This window comes from Alligator sinensis, unplaced genomic scaffold (genome assembly GCF_000455745.1).
Source record: "Alligator sinensis unplaced genomic scaffold, ASM45574v1 scaffold1666_1, whole genome shotgun sequence".
Classification (NCBI taxonomy): domain Eukaryota; kingdom Metazoa; phylum Chordata; order Crocodylia; family Alligatoridae; genus Alligator; species Alligator sinensis.
The window spans coordinates 250,329-267,359 of record NW_005842817.1 but is presented as its reverse complement, the minus strand read 5'-3'; the positions used below and the strand labels follow the sequence as shown (position 1 = coordinate 267,359).

Below are 17,031 nucleotides of genomic sequence, written 5' to 3'. Positions count from 1 at the left end.
ATTTCTCATATAAAAATAATGTCTCTGGCCCTATGACTTCAGGGAAAAACTTCAAAACATGATCAGCAGGGTCCCCTGGGAGGCCAGTCTGAGGGGGAAAGGAGTCCAAGAGAACTGGTTGTACTTTAAAGAAATCTTACTGAGGGCACAGGAACAACCCATCCCAATTTGCGGAAGAACACAAAAAAGAAGCTTACAAAAAGTGGAAGCTTGGACAGATGACTAGGGAGGAGTATAAGAATATTGGAAGGGATGTGAAGGGTAACAAGGAGGGCTTCTCCAAGTGTGTTAGCAACAAGAGGAAGGTCAGAAAAAGTGTGAGTCCCTTACTGAATCTAGTGACAGATGATGAGGAAAAGGCTGAAGTGCTCAATGCCTTTTTTTACCTAGTTCTTCACAGGCAATGCCAGCTCCCGGACTACTGCACCGGGCAGCACAGTTTGGGGAGGAGGTGAGCTGCCCTCAGCAGTGAAACAGCAGGTTAGGCAGTATTTAGAAAAGGTGGATGTGTACAAGTTCACAGGGCTGGATGCAATGCATCCAAGGGTGCTGAGGGAGTTGGCTGATGTGACTGCAGAGTCACTGGCCATTATCTTTGAAAACTCAGGGTGATCAGGGGAGGTCCCAGACAACTGGAAAAGGGCAAACATAGTGCCCATTTTTAAGAAAAGGAAAAAGGAGGATCCAGGGACCTACAGACCAATCAGCCTCACCTCAGTCCTTGGAAAAATCATGGAGCAGGTCCTCAAGGAATCCATTTTGAAGCACTTGGAGGAGAAGAAAGTGATCCAGAACAGTCAGCATGGATTCACCAATGGCAAGTCATGCCTGACTAACTTAATTGTCTTATATGATGAGATGACTGGCTCTGTGGATATGTGGAAAGCAGTGGATGTGATATACCTTGACTTGAGCAAGGCTTTCGATATGGTCTCCCTCAGCAGTCTTGCAAGCAAGCTGAGGAATTATGGGTTGGATGAATGCACTGTGAGTTAGATAGAAAGCTGGTTGGATCATCAGGCTCAATGGGTAGTAATCAATGGCTTGAGGTCTAGCTGGCAGCCAGTATCAGCTAGAGTGCCAAGGAGGCTAACAGCATAATGGGCTGCATTAGTAGGAGCATTGCCAGCAGATTGAGATAAGTAATTATTCCCATCTATTCTGCATTGGTGAGTACAGGCTACATCTGGAGTACAGTGTCCAGTTTTGGCCCCCCCACACTACAGAAAGGATGTGGATAAGTTGGGAGACTCCAGAAGAAGACAGTGAAAATGGTTAGAGGGTTGAGGAATATGACTTACAAGGAGAAGCTGAGAGAAGCGGGCTTATTTAGTCTAGAGAAGAGCAGACTGAGAGGGGATTTAATAGCAGCCTTCAACTACCTGAAGCGGGGTTCAAAAGAGGATGGAGCTAGACCAGGGGTGAGCAAAATATGGTCTGATCCGGCCCATGGAGGGACTTTGTCTCACCCGTGGTGAGTCCCTTGGTCCTGCCTGGTCTAGGCGCTGTCTGACCCATGGTACATCCCACCACCTCCTGGGTATGCAGTGAAGCTGGGGCAGTTCCACAGCTGGACTGCCTTTCTAATAGCCCCAGCCCCGTTGTACTGGCAGGGACCTGCCCACACAGTCCCAACCTCAACCTACCCTGTGCCCACTCCAGATTTGCCCATCCACACTGAGCAGCAGAAGCTGCTGCTTGGCGCGGGGCAATAGCAGCCCCTCCTTTCACCGCTGCCAGGCCCTTCTTGTGCAGCTGCCCAGTGTCCAAGACTGGGCTTCCTTGTGGCTTCTCTGTGCTGCCATTGCTGTCCCAGTGGGTGGCCCAGAGTCAGTGGTGATGGCAGTGGAGAGGAGCCACAGGGCAGCCCAGGTGCAGGATCTGGGTGGCTGCAGCAAGAAGGGCCTGGCAGCAGTGAGGGGGCCATTTTTCCCTCACACCAAGCAGCAGCTTCTTCTCAGCCACTGCCTCTGCTGCCATTACTTAGCATGGGTGTGTGGTCCAGAGCAGGTGTGTGGCAGGCCAGGGCTGGGGCTGTGCGAACAGGTCCCAGCTGGTCTGCTCCAGCCAGGGCAAGTCTAGAGCAGGCATGGCATGGGCCGGGGTTGGGGCTGGTGGGGACGAGCCACAGGGTGCATGAGCTCTGGGCTGTTACGGGGGGGAGGGGTGCTGACCAGCCCACAGCTGCTCCCCAGAACTGCCTATATGGCCCGTGGGCCCAAACAATTGCCTGCCTCTAAGCTAGATTGTTCTCCATGTTGACAGATAACAGAAAAAGGAGCAATGGTCTCAAGTTGTAGCAAGGGAGGTTTAGTTTGGATATTAGTAAAAACTTTCTCACCAGGAGGGTGGTGAAGCACTAGAATGGGTAACACAGAGATGTGGTGGAAGCTCCATCCTTGGAGGTTTTTAAGGCCTGGGAAGACAAAACCCTGGCTGGAATAATCTAGCTGGGGACGGTCCTACTCCTGAGGTCCCTGCCAACCCTAATTTTCTATGATTCTATGACCAGAGCGCAGCCCAAAGGCTCAGAAACCAGAATACAAGGTATTACCAAGGTATTGCTTTTCCCCTAATATTTCATTGACTTGGGGTCCCGCTAAGCTTTTGGTGGGGGAGAGAAGAGGGCTTCACTAAAGGTTTTTATATAATCAATGGCAGCAGTACTTCAATGGATACCCTCCTGCCTGGTGCTGAGCTTCCTCACTGTCTAGTTAAATCAGTGGGAAACAGCAACCCTGGGAACCAAATCCCAGGCACAGTTCAAGCAATCTGCAGAGTATCAGGGGCCATAGGGAGAGCCGGAAGTGTCTGAAGCAAATGGTTCTACTTATTCAGAGATGAAAGAGAGAAATTCCTTCCTCTAAGCCCTGTGGGTAATACAGTGGTTTGTAAAGCAGTTAGTGATCCGGTATTTCTATCAGCAGAGCGGGAAATGTGGGAAGCTGTGCCAAGTGGGCTAAGGCTGCTCAGTACTGCAGTGTTAATCCCTCCTCTCTGTGGCTCTGCCTCTACTCTTGATTTCCAGGACAAAAACTGTCCTGAAAAAAAAGAAAGCCTCAGGCCCTCGTGATGAGCAGTAGTGGAAGAGGGAAGAGCTCAGCACCTCACTGGAGCAGGACCTGGGTGAGTGGGGATGGGGGGAATTTATGGAAAAATCCCTTTTCATTGGACAAGGAGAAGTAATTATTTCACCCTAGGAATTATCTATGTTAGTGAGGACTCGCCAGCCTCTTAGGGCAGGACTCCATTTCACGTAGTGGACAACCAAAGTGCAGCTTACAACCAACTCTGAGTTGCCTGCTTAAAGTGCAGGAGTGATCCTGTTACCGTCTCAGGACAGATATCAATGGGCTTGCCCCCTGGAGATGAGCAGACATCTCCCCGTTCCTACAAAGTGTCCTTTTTATCCCCCGAGGGAGTAAATCACCCCTGCACTTCAGTCGGGTAACCCAGAGATGGTTGTGAGCTGCACTTTGGTCATCCACTGCTGAAATAGAAATCTACCTCTCAGGAAGATGCAGCTTATACCAAGAAAAAGTTGCTTTGCCAGGATAACGTATATTGGTTTCTAAATATAATAACCTATATCAGCTAAAGGCCTTTTTTGTGTGAATAGCTATGACTACACTGAGGTTTTTGCTAGCACAGCTATGGCAGTTTCTTCTTTTCACATTCCCAAACATGGTATTTAAACCTAGAAGGGTAGAGCAGGCCTAGGAAATACATCTTGGCAGTAGGGCTGTGCAAGGCTCCAGACCGTGCTTCGGATCCGGAGAAGCTTCATAAGCTTCAGAGTCTGAAGCAGCATGTCCAGATCAAAGCACTGACTTCTTTAGGCTTTCCAAGGAGGTTTGGAGCTTTTGAAGTGCTTTGGAAAAGCTTCGGAGCCGCCTTGGAGATCTGGCCATAGGTTATAATGGGGAATCAATGAAATATCTATAACTTTGTTGTTTTTTGTCTGATTTGGATGCAATTTTCAGGGATGATAGCGTCTCCTGAGTGCATAAAGCCTGCCAAGTTTCAGGAAGATGGGTCCAGGGGCTCGGGGGCAACTGCACCTCAAGCTGCTGACAGGTAAAACTGGTGACACTGATGACCCTGTGTGTGTTAAGATGCAGTGGGTTGAAAACTGCAGGGGTAGTGGCCCCTGCTGAGGCCACACAGCCTGCCAGCTGTTGAGGAGATCAGTGCGAGGGGGCTCTGGAGTCCTGCACCTCTGGCTGCTGACAGGCAAAACTCGTGACATGGGTGACACTGTGTGTGTTAAGGCGCAGCAGGATCAAAGCTGCGGGCATGGTAGCCCCTGCTGCAGCCATGAAGCCTGCCAGCTGTTGAGGAGATCAGTGCGAGGGGGCTCTGGAGTCCTGCACCTCTGGCTGCTGACAGGCAAAACTCGTGACATGGGTGCTGCAGGTCTGGCTGCTAAACTACAGTGTTACCAGATATCAATCAATCATAATTCACTCAGGGACCAGCTCAATACACAGTACCTAGCTAATGTAGCCAGTTAATTAGCAACAATTAACACCTACAAAACCAGAGACTAAGGAAAGGAAAGAATCAATACAGACAATCAACTGCCTCAAGACAGAGACAGTCAGTTGAACAAGCACCCGTGTCATGAGTTTTGTTTGTCAGCAGCTAGGGGTGCAGGGCCCCAGAACTCCCCTGCACCTACCCCTTGACAGCTGGCAGCCTCGTGGCTGCAGCAGGGGCCACCAAACCTGCAGCTTTCACCATGCTGCGCCTTAACACACACAGTGTCACCCATGTCACGAGTTTTGCTTGTCCACAGCTTGAGGTGCAGTTTCCCCCAAACCCCTGCACTTATCTCCTTGAAACTTGGCAGGCTTCATGGCCTTAGCAAGGGCCATGACCCCTGCAGTTTTCACCCTGCTGCGCTTTAACACACACAGGGTCATCTATGTCACGAGTTTTGCCTGTCAGCAGCTTGAGGTGCAGTTACCCCCCAACCGCCTGCACTGATCTTCTTGAAACTTGGCAGGATTTGTTTCCTCACCAGGGGCCACCACCCTTGCAGTTTTCACCCCACTGTGGTGTAACGCATACACATGAATTGAGTTTTGCTTTCAAGAATTTGGGGTGCAGTTCCCCCCAAAACCCTGCACCTATCTCCTTGAAACATGGCAAGCTTTGTGGCCTCTGCAGGGGCCACCATCTCTGCAGTTTTCACCCCCCTGTGGTGTAACATATACACATGACACGAGTTTTGCTTTCAAGAATTTGGAATGCAGTTTCCCCCAAGCCCCTGCACCGATCTTCTTGAAACTTGGAATATTTCATTCTCTCAGAAGTGGCTACCACCTCTGCAAGTCTAATCAAAATAAGACAAAAACAGCAAAGTTATAGATAGTCCATTGATTCCCCGTTATACCCTATGGCCGGATAGCTGAGGCGGCTCTGAAGCTTCAGAGCCACTTTGGTCGGATCAAAGTGGGAACCTGGTCCGGAGCTCCAGATAGGATCCCTGGCATCTGAAGTGGCCAAATCCAAAGCTGGATTGAATAGTTGCCTACTCGCACAGGCCTACTTGGCAGCTACATGCTTGCAGCAGGAAAGTTAACTGGTAAACAACCAGTACAGGGAAGAGAGAAAGTACAAAGGCAGCAGTAGCAAATAGTAATCACTGTTTGTTCAGACTGACCTCTGCCTGTGTCCGGGAATTTGGGAAGAGCACAAGGCATCTGTGCTAGAACTGGGTACATGTTTTCTGATGAGTTTTTTATGCTGAGAAGTGTTTTTTTTTTTACTCAGCAGTTGTCTCTGCTGAGAGTTTTTGGTGGGGTTTTTAGTAGAAAGTATCAATTCGTCAAATATCAAATGTTTTGTGGAAATGCGCTGGCTCCCCCAAACTTGACAGCCACAGACGGGCTCTGCTAGAAATCTGTCCATTTGCTTTCTGCGGTTCCAGGGAGGTGGACTCCTGGGGCTCTCTAGATATGTGGCCCTGGACAGGGTCCTGGATCTCCAGCAGGTACACTGGGAAACCCTGAGAAGTCAAACTCATGGGAGGGTCTCAAGGTTTCCAGGGACTATGCTGTGCATTGGCTTCTAATCTCGGATGCTCCTGGCTCCACTGAGAAGCTCCTGGCTCTTAGGATGGCAGGCTTTCAGCTCCCCATCACTCCAGCTGATAGCACGGTGGGAGCCACAGTGAGCTGGGTGCTTCAGAGCTGGCGTCACAAGGTTCATTCCATTTCAAACTTTTCAAAACCAAGGCCCATCTCCAACTCCTCTTCTAAACAAGAAAGCAGCATTTATGCATGAATGTTAGCTGATAAGTGATATTTTGGGTCTTTTACGTGGCTTTTAAATCCCCCTCCCTTCAGAAGGTGCATAACTCTGTGTAAGTCTCAATAAATGAAGAAGCACCTTCCCAACTCTTGGCCCGATACCCTATGGGTCAGTGCTGTAACTTTTAGGCTACTGAGACGAAAGGTGGGAGGGACCTTCTTTGGTTCCTCCCCCTCCCCTGACATCAGTCAGTGATTCATAGAGTTCATAGACATTAGGGCTGGAAGGGAGCTTGGAAGATCATCGAGTCCAGCCCCCTGCTCCAGGGGCAGGAAGTCAGCTGGGGTCATAGGATCCCAGCAAAACACTTGACAATTGAATAGACACCATTAGTCATGGTTTCTATTCAGATAACTATTCAGGGACTTACATGGAGCTTACAAGCCTTCCTGGAAGAGTAGGATCATAACAGAGCACAAACCACTGGAGCAATTTGCCCTTCAAAAGGCAAAGCAAGGATTGCTATGGGGAACAGAATGTAAAATGTGTAAGGGGCTCTAAATGCCACTTAGATGCAGCTACCTTTACATATTTAGATGCAGCTACCTTTAAATTTTACCTTTGGATATCTCTAGATGTCTAAAGGGGAGGTGGATTTGGGGCGTAAATGTTCCAATTATTGTCAAGCCATTTGCGGGGGAATAAAGGGGAGGGGGGAGTGTAGGAAGGGGAGCAATTTCCCCTCCATGAGAACTTTCAAAAATTCTAATTTTGAAACAAAGCGTTTCAAAATATGTGACTAACTATCACCTCACCAGGTACCGCCTCATAGGCTGTGATACAGGATACACCCACTATATGGCAAAAGTCATGTCGACACATGGTGCCCAGCTCTGCTGCACAGTAGGGCTGTGCGAAACGGCACCGTTCTGTTTCAACTTGCGTTTTGATGGAACGGCATTTTATTTTGAACTTTGTTTCCATTCAAAACTGCTGTTCTGTTTCGCTTCATTGAAACAGTTTTGCTGTTTCAACGCTATTTTGACGTTTCGCCCATAGGCTATAATGGGGAAGCTCAAAACAGCCTATAACTTTGTCAGTTCTGGCCCAATTTAGATGGAAACCAGCGTGAATGGTAGCTCATTCTGAGGGCATGAAGCCTGCCAAGTTTCAAGGAGATCAGTGCAGGAGTTTCAGGGAAACTGCACCCCAAGCTGTGGACAAGCAAAACTCATGACATGAGTGACACTGTGTGTGTTAAGGTGCAGCAAGGTAAAAGCTGCAGGGATGGTAGCCCCTGCTGAGGCCACAAAGCCTGCCAGCTGTCGAGGAGATAGGTGCAGGGGGGTTCTAGGGCCCTGCACCTCTGGCTGCTGACAGGCAAAACTCGTGACATGGGTGCTTGTGGGACTGTGTCTGTCTTAGGGCACAGGGGGGTGAACGCTGCAGGCCTGCTAGGCCCTGCTGTGGCCATGAAGCCTGCCAGCTGTCAAGGAGATCGGTGCAGGGGGAGTCTAGGTTCTGGGGCCCTGCACCTCTAGCTGCTGACAGGCAAAACTCGTGACATGGGTGGGTGACACGGTGTGTGTGTTAAGGTGCACCCTCACTCTACTCACACCAAGGCACAAAGCAGGGCAGTTCAAACAATGCTGCCTTCTTTGCAGTTTTTTCATCCCTCCCCCAGAGCACTGGGATTCAAAGGGACCTCAGGGAAGGGTGACAGTCACTGGCCAGCTACACAGTCAGTAACGAGAGCACTCCTTCCCCCCACCCCCTTCCCCCTCCCTATCCTTACTTTAGTTTCTGTTTCCCTGCAGGCAAGCCCAGCTTGAGCTTTGAAACTTGAAACATTTCAAAAATTTCAAAATGTTTCAACTTTCCTCCTTTAATTTCGAGGCTGTTTTGAAGCTCTCTGTTTCATTTCGATTTTGCTGTTTTGAGCTCAAAATGATTCAAAACAGCGTTGAAACAAAACTGCTGGAGAAATTTCTCACCACCCTACTGCAAGTAGTAAGTCATTCAGATCGATTCCGGTCACTATCTGGGAAAGCTACTGCATGAAGGTGTCATGCACCACTTACCTTGATTTCATCTTGGAATAGCCATTTGCTCAGTGCAAACCAGCTCTTCCACCTTTAATCCAGGTAGTCTAACAGCACCCACTGTAGGCAGCCAGCCTGAAAAAGCTGCTTGCATGTCCACTCTTTACTATGGAGAAAAGTTACTCCAGAGTCACATCCTGGGTAAATTCCTCCATAGGAAATTGTGTTACTCATAGATCTATGGTCTCAAAGAAGAGGAGCCCAAAGACAAGGGCAGTTTTATTCACTATCAACTCTCATTCCAAGCATGAGTGGTGGCTTTGAGTATCAGGCTCCATCAAGTAGTCCATAGGCATGATTCTGCTCTTATTTGCCCCACTGGTGCCAATGGAATTACACTGGCACAAAACTGGTATGAGTAGGAAAAGAATTGGCCCTAATGTTTGGACACTGCAGAGACCTCTCTCATAGACTACAGCCAGCAATTTTTCAGCAGATCCTATTGAGCCTACGCCCTAATCGGGGATCAGGTTTTTATTTGCATGTACACAGTACATTGTTGATATTTTACTTTCATTTTTTGTGCTCATTTCCAAAGCAGAAAATTCTGTGTTACACTAATAAAATGGCCAGGTGCTCTGTTTAATAAATGCCCAACTACATCAAGGTCACAGGCTATAAATGATATTTTCAGGATACATTAATTTGATATGATAGTAGAGTTATGAAGGCTTGTGTTTTCTTTGGATGGCTTTGGGGATGAGAAATAGGAGATTTTCATTTCTGTGGTTTCTATGATTGGGTTTTCTATAATGGAGGGTTGGACCAGAAGATCTTTGAGGACCTTTCCTTTCCTTTCTATGATTCGATGAAAACCCTACCAGGTTTCCAGTCAGTTATAAATGCAAGATCTTAATGCCTGTAATAAGAAAACTAGCAAGAAAGAGGATGCAAAATATCATACATCTTGCAGAATCAGGGACTTATTTTGTAGCATGTACTAGGACAGCTGCATCCCTAGTGACCCACTGGAATAGATCCACTGCTGCTGTAGAATACGTGGAGTTACGACAGCCTATGCCAGCTGGGGATTGGCCCGTTAACTTCAGTGCCCATGGGCAGAAATCTGTAAACACTTCTGTATGTAGTTAGCAATAGAATAGTTTGAAGCCCAAACCTCTACATTTCCAGCTTTATCTTATACGAGTAGGTAGGTCCATACACACACACACACACACTCACACACAGCATAAGTAAAGGAGAAAAGAAGAGAAGGCCAATATGTTTTTTCCTCTGGTGCTTGCCTCTCACCCCTGAGCCCTAACGCGATTTACTCTTGCCAATCTCTGTAGCTTTGAAACACTTAATTAACTCTTTTGTCCTCTGGCCCTATTCTAACTCCTCCCTATGCACTTCCTGGTTGTGAACAAGACCAGAGATTTCAAAGCATGCGAGCAGCTGTTTTTGTGCAGTTTCCTGCCCAACCAGATAGGGAGCATACCACAATTCTCATGCAGGAGCCTAAACTCCAGTGCCCTCTCCATGACCAGCTCCCAAGCATCCTCCCTCCCTTCTGTTGACTCTCTTCTCAGAGCCAACTAGACCTGTTATCAAATCAGTGCACCATTGATCTGTGCTCAACAGGCAGGGCGCTAAATCCAAAAGGAACTTGGACTCACAACACCTCCATTTCAGGCACCCAACTGCCCAGTGGAATTCACAGCCCTAAATTAAGATCCCACGTTAGAACAGAACAGGTGCGTCTACACGTTCATTAATGTGCTTTTGCTACTGAGCATTAAACTTAGTACTTCTAATATGAGGTACTGACTAAATGCTCATTAGGCTTCCCTAATGCACAGTTGCGAAAGCTCACACTTTTTTTAGTGACACTTAATGCGCAGTAGCTTAATTTTACTGTGCATTAGTGTATTAGCACAGTTTTTGCTGTGATGCTCTAATGCACAGTAAAATAGGTTATTGTGCATTAAAGCGCATATGTGGACGTGCCCAGGAAAAATTACATGCCTAAGACTGGACTTACCAAGGAGAGAGCCATCCAAGCTAGCCAGCAGAAACGCCGAGGAGGGTTAAGCCCCACTTAATTGTATTATGTGCCCAACTCTAGTGCTGCAGTGAACTCTTTTTTGGCATCAGGCACCTAAGCCAGCTTAGACCTTTCTCATAAGGAGAGACCAACTCCTCCACATATGACATCCAATAGCTCCATGTTTATAGCCTTCGCCTGGGAGGAGGGAGACCAGTTTCCAAATCCCCAGTCTGCTAGAGTTGGAGAAGGGATTTGAACTCAGGTTTCCAACACCCTGGAAGAGGGCTCTTACTATTTTATAGCAATAGAAAGAGATAGTTAGCCATGTTAGTCTGATTTCAGGTGAAGGCAGGACTAAATGGCACCTTGGGACTGGTTAAGTATTTACTGGGCAAGACAGGAGACTGTGGCCTGGTGGTTAGAGCACTGTGCTGGGCTTTCAGGAATCATGTTTAAATCCTTATTCCAATAAATATTTAACACCTAATGGAACCACTTCATGAAGAGAAATTGTGAGAAACTTCTCAAAGTACCTAACAGTAGGGAATTGATGGTGCTATGGGGTAGAACAGAGTTTAAGATCTTGATCTAAATGAGGCAGAGAGAGTACCCTAAGCACCAGGCTGTGAAGAGACATCCCAGGCCAGCCTGAGAACACTTTTCCCTGGCTATTCTTTGTGCAAAGCTCAGTCCATAAGGCATAGGCAGGGGCATACCTGTCTCCCCAATCTGCCAGCTGTGAACCAGGAGTCCAAGTGGCTCTGTGCTTCCAGGACTTGCATAGTTGCACACATGCCCAAAAGCAGAACCTTAGAGCTTGTCTGCTCTGGTCTCTGGCATCCCCTGGCAGGGACACTGCCAAGCATCCCTCACCCACCTGCTCACCCAGAAATGGACAGTGAAGCTGCTCTAGGGACATCCCCAGCACCCAGTCTCAAACACATCAGAGACCTAGATCTCGAGAGCAGTGATTTCTGTAGTGCCTTCACCACTGCACTTCCCAGTTTGGCATCTGCAAGCAGAGGTGGGTAGGTGATCCATGTTCTGAGATACCCCTCCCCTCTACCCAGAGCAAGATGAAGTCATGATGCAGATGTACCCTTTGGGGCCTAGATGTTAAGATGCCTAAAAGGTTAGGCAGCACCTAAACAGGGGTTTTGAGGATCTAAACATTGGACTTCAGGTACATACAGTGGCATTTAGGCACCTAAGTCCCTTTGTGGCTTTAGCCCATGGATTCTACTAGTGGGCCTGGAAATGGCTTGCTGCACAGCAGTGAGTGAATCATGTCTCTCACTACTGCAATCAGTCCACCTGCAAAACCAAGGTCATGGTATTCAGTTGCCTCTGACAAGCACTTGAGACTTTCTGATGGGAAATATCCTGAGAACTAGAGTCTAATGCATCCACTTGAAAAAAAAAACACCCCACAAGGATGCAAGTAGGAGATGCCTGCTCAAGGCAATCATAAAGCTATTCAGAGATACTTCCTTCGATTGTGGTTGCATTTATTGCCACTCAGCTGCTCCCAAGATGTGAAGTACAACCTCATCAAACTTGCCTGAATGATGAACCTGTTGCTCATACCAGAGGGGTTGAAATCGGTGGTTTTACTGCATATGCCACTGTGTTGATTTTGTCTTGAGAGAAGATAGCATTGACAAAGAAAGCTTGCATCTTATTGTTACTGAGGTCTCCAAGCCAGTCATTACAACGTTTATGTTCACTCTTATTTCATCCTTTTCACTGCTGCCTTGACTGGGTTCAGTTTTGCTCACAGGAAAATATTTGATTTTAATACATGAAGGAGCACTTCTGCTCTTTGGGATGGAAATGCATCTCCAAAGCTACTTGCTAGCACCCTTCTGTAGTGCTGATGGCTTACACTACACCAGTGGTTCTCAACCTTTTTAGTCTCAAGGCACCCCTCCTTAGATTCAAGGCACCTCTTGTTAGACTTGAGGTACCCCTTGGAAAATACCAGCTCTTCGTTGCCACTCATTTTTGGACTACAGAAAAAATAGAGCAATCCTTCTGTTGCAAAGAGCTCAGAAAGCCCACAGCAGGTTTGCATGCTTTTAACACCCTGCATTCCTATTTGAAATCTCTGGGTTTATCTTGCAAATCGTTGTTACACACCTAACAGTGTTAATGGTGTGAACCACCCTGGAAAGGCTCTCAAGGGATTCTGGCTGAGAAGTACTGCACTACACAGTGCTTATCGGGGCTGACCCTGAAACTTGTTGAGCTACTGCAACTCCCTGTGACTTGGATGCAAGTAGCAGGCACCTGGCACCAATCAGGAACAAACCAATGGGACAATGACTGAACAACATTAAGGGACAATGTATCCTCCAGTGACACCTCTCAGTATGATTGCTCCAGTGTAACCAAGGATGGAAGTTGGCCAGACACATCCAGACAAGTGCAGACATGTGGTATGTGGTGCCGCACACAACACATGCTGCCCATGTAGGCATTGCCTGCACTGCAAATTAGCAGTGCAAGGGTGGGGGTTGACCCTGGAAGATCCTGGGGTCAAAAAACCTGCACCTAAAAAAGTGGGGTGGTTTATGTGGCAGCAGCATGCGCCGACCAAAACTGGAGCCTGGCCAGTCAGAGCCACACTCCAGCCGCTGGCCAGGGTCCCCGCTGCAGAAATTCCATGGCTGCAGCTGCTGGAGGGGCTCAGGACACCAGGTAAGACTGCTGGGGCCAGCACAGATGCTGGCTCCAGCCTCCCCTACCCCGCCTGCGGCAACGTGCCATATGCCAGGGTATGTGTGGCACAGGTGTTCCCCAAGGACAAGCAGCAGCTGTATACATTGGGCCACTGCTGTTTGTCCCCAGGGAAAACACATGCTCCTGCTCATGGGGATGCAGCCAAGAGCTGCAAACAGAGCTGTACACAACTTTAATAAACACCCACCCACAAGTGTCACTTCTGGTTAAATTGCTTTGCAAGGGAGCGCTTAGTCAAAGCTGTTCCAAAACCACAGAGCCAGGCTGCAATCTCCTCTGTGCACAGTGTAAATCCACAATGACTCTGCCAAAAGGTTAACCCAGGGGCAGGAGAAAGCAGGATTCAGTTTCAAAACATTGTGCTAAGATTTTGCTCCAATCCTCTTGGCGGGGAAATATTATTACAGGTAAAGTTTTCAAGTGTGCCTAAAGGCCATATTTTTAAAGCTACACAACAACCTCATTATAATGAGCCTTGTCTATAGCAAACCCTATATTTAAACAATCCTGACAGCTGGAACCTATTTATTATTATTATTATTATTATTATTATTATTAAGAAAATTGCCTAACCCTGGTATAGCAAGAACCTCTGTTAGTGGACTTTGCTCCCTGTCCCGTCAGGGTTGTACTCTCCTTAGGTGCCTAAATGTGCATAAAGATGCCTATAGGGACACACAAAATGGCCTAGAGAACAGGTTCTCAGCCTTCTTACACTTGAGGCACCCCTGGATAGATGCTGGGCACCCCTCAGACACTGCCAGCTTTTAGTTTTCACTTTTTCTTTTACTACACTAAAATAACAGAGTGATTCTTTTGCTGCAAAGAGCTCAGAAAGACCACAGCAGGTTACAGTGTTTATAACCAACCCTATGGAGTCATACATGAAATCTAAGGTTTCTTTTCTGAATCATGTCTGCAGACCTCACAGTGTTAACACTGCATGGCACCCTTGAAAGGATTTCAAGGCACCCAAGGGTGCTGTGGCACCCTGGTTGAGAATCACTGGTGTAAAGCAATGTCTTAAAAGGTGCTGCCCTGCAGCTTAGTGAAATCCAGCTGTGCGCTGGTTCTCAGGCTCCCCATAAAATGTGCTGCCATGCTGGGTGCTGAAGGCATGGATCCACAGAAACCAGCTGAGCAGGGAGGCCAAGATGCAAATCAGATGGAAAAGGGCCGGGCTTAGGTGCCAACTTTTCCGTTCTAGCCACAGACATTGCCGCATCCCACCCAGAGTCCTGAGTGATGGACATATTTCTCACTGGGACCCAAGGCAAGTCAGATGCTTAGGCAGCCCATGCCTAGTCTTTTTAGCTGCAACACCCTCCCCGTAACCCCAAGCCCAAAGAGACGGTACCTCTCTCTACCAACCAAGTAGCCAATATCACTTGTTAGCACAGAAATAGCTGAGGTAGGATACCCAGGTGCAAATCCCTTCTCTGCTTGATCTGGAGCCAGGACTCAAACCTATTTCTTCTCCTATTTCCAACGGAGTGCCTTAATCACCACACCATCGAACCAGGGTCCTGTCATTTCTGCTGAGTGGTCTACACCCGTGGAGCCAGATGAGCAGCCTGGGACCAGTCCACGGGCCAGATCGGGAGCATGGGTCCACATCATTTGTCCCACAGGACTGGAATTGGGCAGCAGTAGCATTCATCGTTGTGGCTCTGGAAACCTCCCCTCCCATGGCCCAGTCTCCAGCCCCACAGGCCAGATGATGCAGCTCCATGCTCCGCATCCAACCTGTGGGATTCCCCACCAGCCCACAAATTTGGTGCTGGGATAAGGGGGGCCAGCATTAATTTCCACAGCTCTCAGAGCCATGGCAATTAATCATAGGGGAGTGGCCCACCAAAGTTTTGCGGCTGTTCTCTGCATAGTTTCTACCACAAATCACTCACCATAACACCCTCATAGGAAGGAAGCACTTAGGATTCCCTTAGAACAGCAATTCTTAACCAGAGTACCATGACAATACTAACACTGTTTAGTTTGCAAACACTACACGCAATTTGTAAGAGAAACCCAAGGATTTCAAATAGATATCCATAGTGTCAAAAACATTTTGACCCGGTGTGGTTTTTTTGAGGGGGGGGCGGGGTTTACAATAAACACATTGCTCTATTATTTTTCTTCAGCCAAAAAAGCAAGTGAAAGCTAAGAGCTGGCATTTTCTGATGAATGCCTTGAGTCTCAGGAGGGGTGCCGGAAATCTAAAAGGTTGAGATTTTCTTTTAACGTGTCATCCCAAATCCAATAGACAATTAAATTCCAAATCCAAAATACCTACGCTTAATATCCACATTTATCAGCATCCACATCTCATATTTTCTACTGGGTTGGCAACCTACATGGAAGCCTCAGTCCTACAGGCCTCAAAATTCAGATCCCACCCCCCGGCATTTAATATTAGCTACACCATGAATATTATTTCAATCCAAAACCAATTAAATTCCAAATCCCAAATATGCCACAGCCCATTAAATTCCAAAGCCAAAATGCCTAAGCTCAGTATCAATGTCTATCAATATCCAATCAATAACCAATACTTTCTACCGGACCATAATGCTACACGCAAGTCTCAGGCGCACAAGTCTGGGAATTCACATCCAACCCCCCACCATGCTTGATCTTAACCAAAGAACCTAAGAAGCCTTCTGGTTGCTGCTGCTGCAAAAAGAAAAGAAATGAAAAAGGAAAAAGGGTAGCTCTGCCACATCCCAACAATATCCAGGATGATCCCAAGTTATACTGACTTCCCAAGTGCGACTAGGAGGATTGTGGTAAGCAGTCTATGCAAATGGTAATACTTCCCCCTTTTCATCAATAGTAGAGTGGTGATTTCTCCCTTTTCTGGAGTTTCCAGCTATTGAAGGTTGGTTTGCTCAAAATATCTCTAGGACGTGAAACAGGCTACCAAAGGGAATACAATGAAGCCAAAAGAGTAAGGCTTTTGTTCCTGAGAACTCATACCCATTTGTAAAGACCAGCTGTGAACCACATAGAAAAAACACCTTTCCAGGAACATGGTACATAAGACAAAGGTCCCTTTTTCTCCAGAAGAGATTATTTTTCGTTCTTCATTGCTGCGAATGAGGAAGTGACTAGTTGTGCAAATGAGCCAGTTCTCACTCTCTCTGCTGGCCAGAATACGTAAAACTTTCATTCTCACTTCCTTTCTCCTGGGGTGGGTAATTGTAGTAATTGTTTAGATGCATCCATGCTCTTGCCTCAGATATGGCCTCTGTTTTTATTAATTCTTATTATAGTTGGTTGATTAATGTTTGGAGGAAAAGCATGAATAGCAAAGAGTTATGCTATTGGCAGTTTGCTTGTTTTTCCCAACTCTTTACAAGTCCAAACCAGAAGCTTCTTAAGAGAAATATATTCTCCTCTCCCATACAACAAATGCATACTCACGATCTAAGTCTATACATAACCCATTCAACCATGTACATACAAACAAATGCTAAATGCCAATCAGAGGTGCATAGATTATCCTCATTCTGATAGAACAATAGAAATGAGGGTTGAAGGGGCCCTTAGGTGGTCACATCTAGTCCAACCCCTGCTCAAAGCAGGACCAGCCCCAACTAGATCATCCCAGCCAAAGCTTTGTCTAACCGGGTTTTGAAAAACTCTAAGGATGGAGCTTCCACCACCTCTCTGGGTAACCTGTTCCAGTGCTTTACTACCCTCCTGGTGAGAAAATTCCTTCTAATATCTAACCTAAACTTCCCTTGTTGCAACTTGAGATCATTGCTCCTTGCTCTGTCATCTGTCACCACTGAGAACAGTCCAGCTCCATACTCTTTCAAACCCCCTTTCAGGTGGTTGAAGGCTGCTATTAAAACCTCCCTCAGTCCTCTCTTCTTTAGACTAAATAAACCCAGTTCCCTCTGTCTTTCCTGATAAGTCATGTCCCCCAGCCCCTGA

At 47.2% G+C, this 17,031-nt stretch overlaps 1 protein-coding gene across 2 annotated transcripts in view; it reads left to right on the top strand.

Annotated features, from left to right (window-relative positions):
* The first annotated feature begins 3,057 nt into the window (after positions 1-3,057).
* Positions 3,058-17,031, top strand: part of ADGRF5 (adhesion G protein-coupled receptor F5) — a 120,697-nt gene continuing 106,723 nt past the window's right edge. The window contains exon 1 of one of the 2 annotated variants that reach the window (XM_025191435.1): positions 3,058-3,126. The gene's annotated coding sequence lies outside the window, so the exon portion shown is untranslated. The remainder of the gene's footprint in view (positions 3,127-17,031) is intronic. The other variant, XM_025191439.1, reaches the window with a different exon arrangement.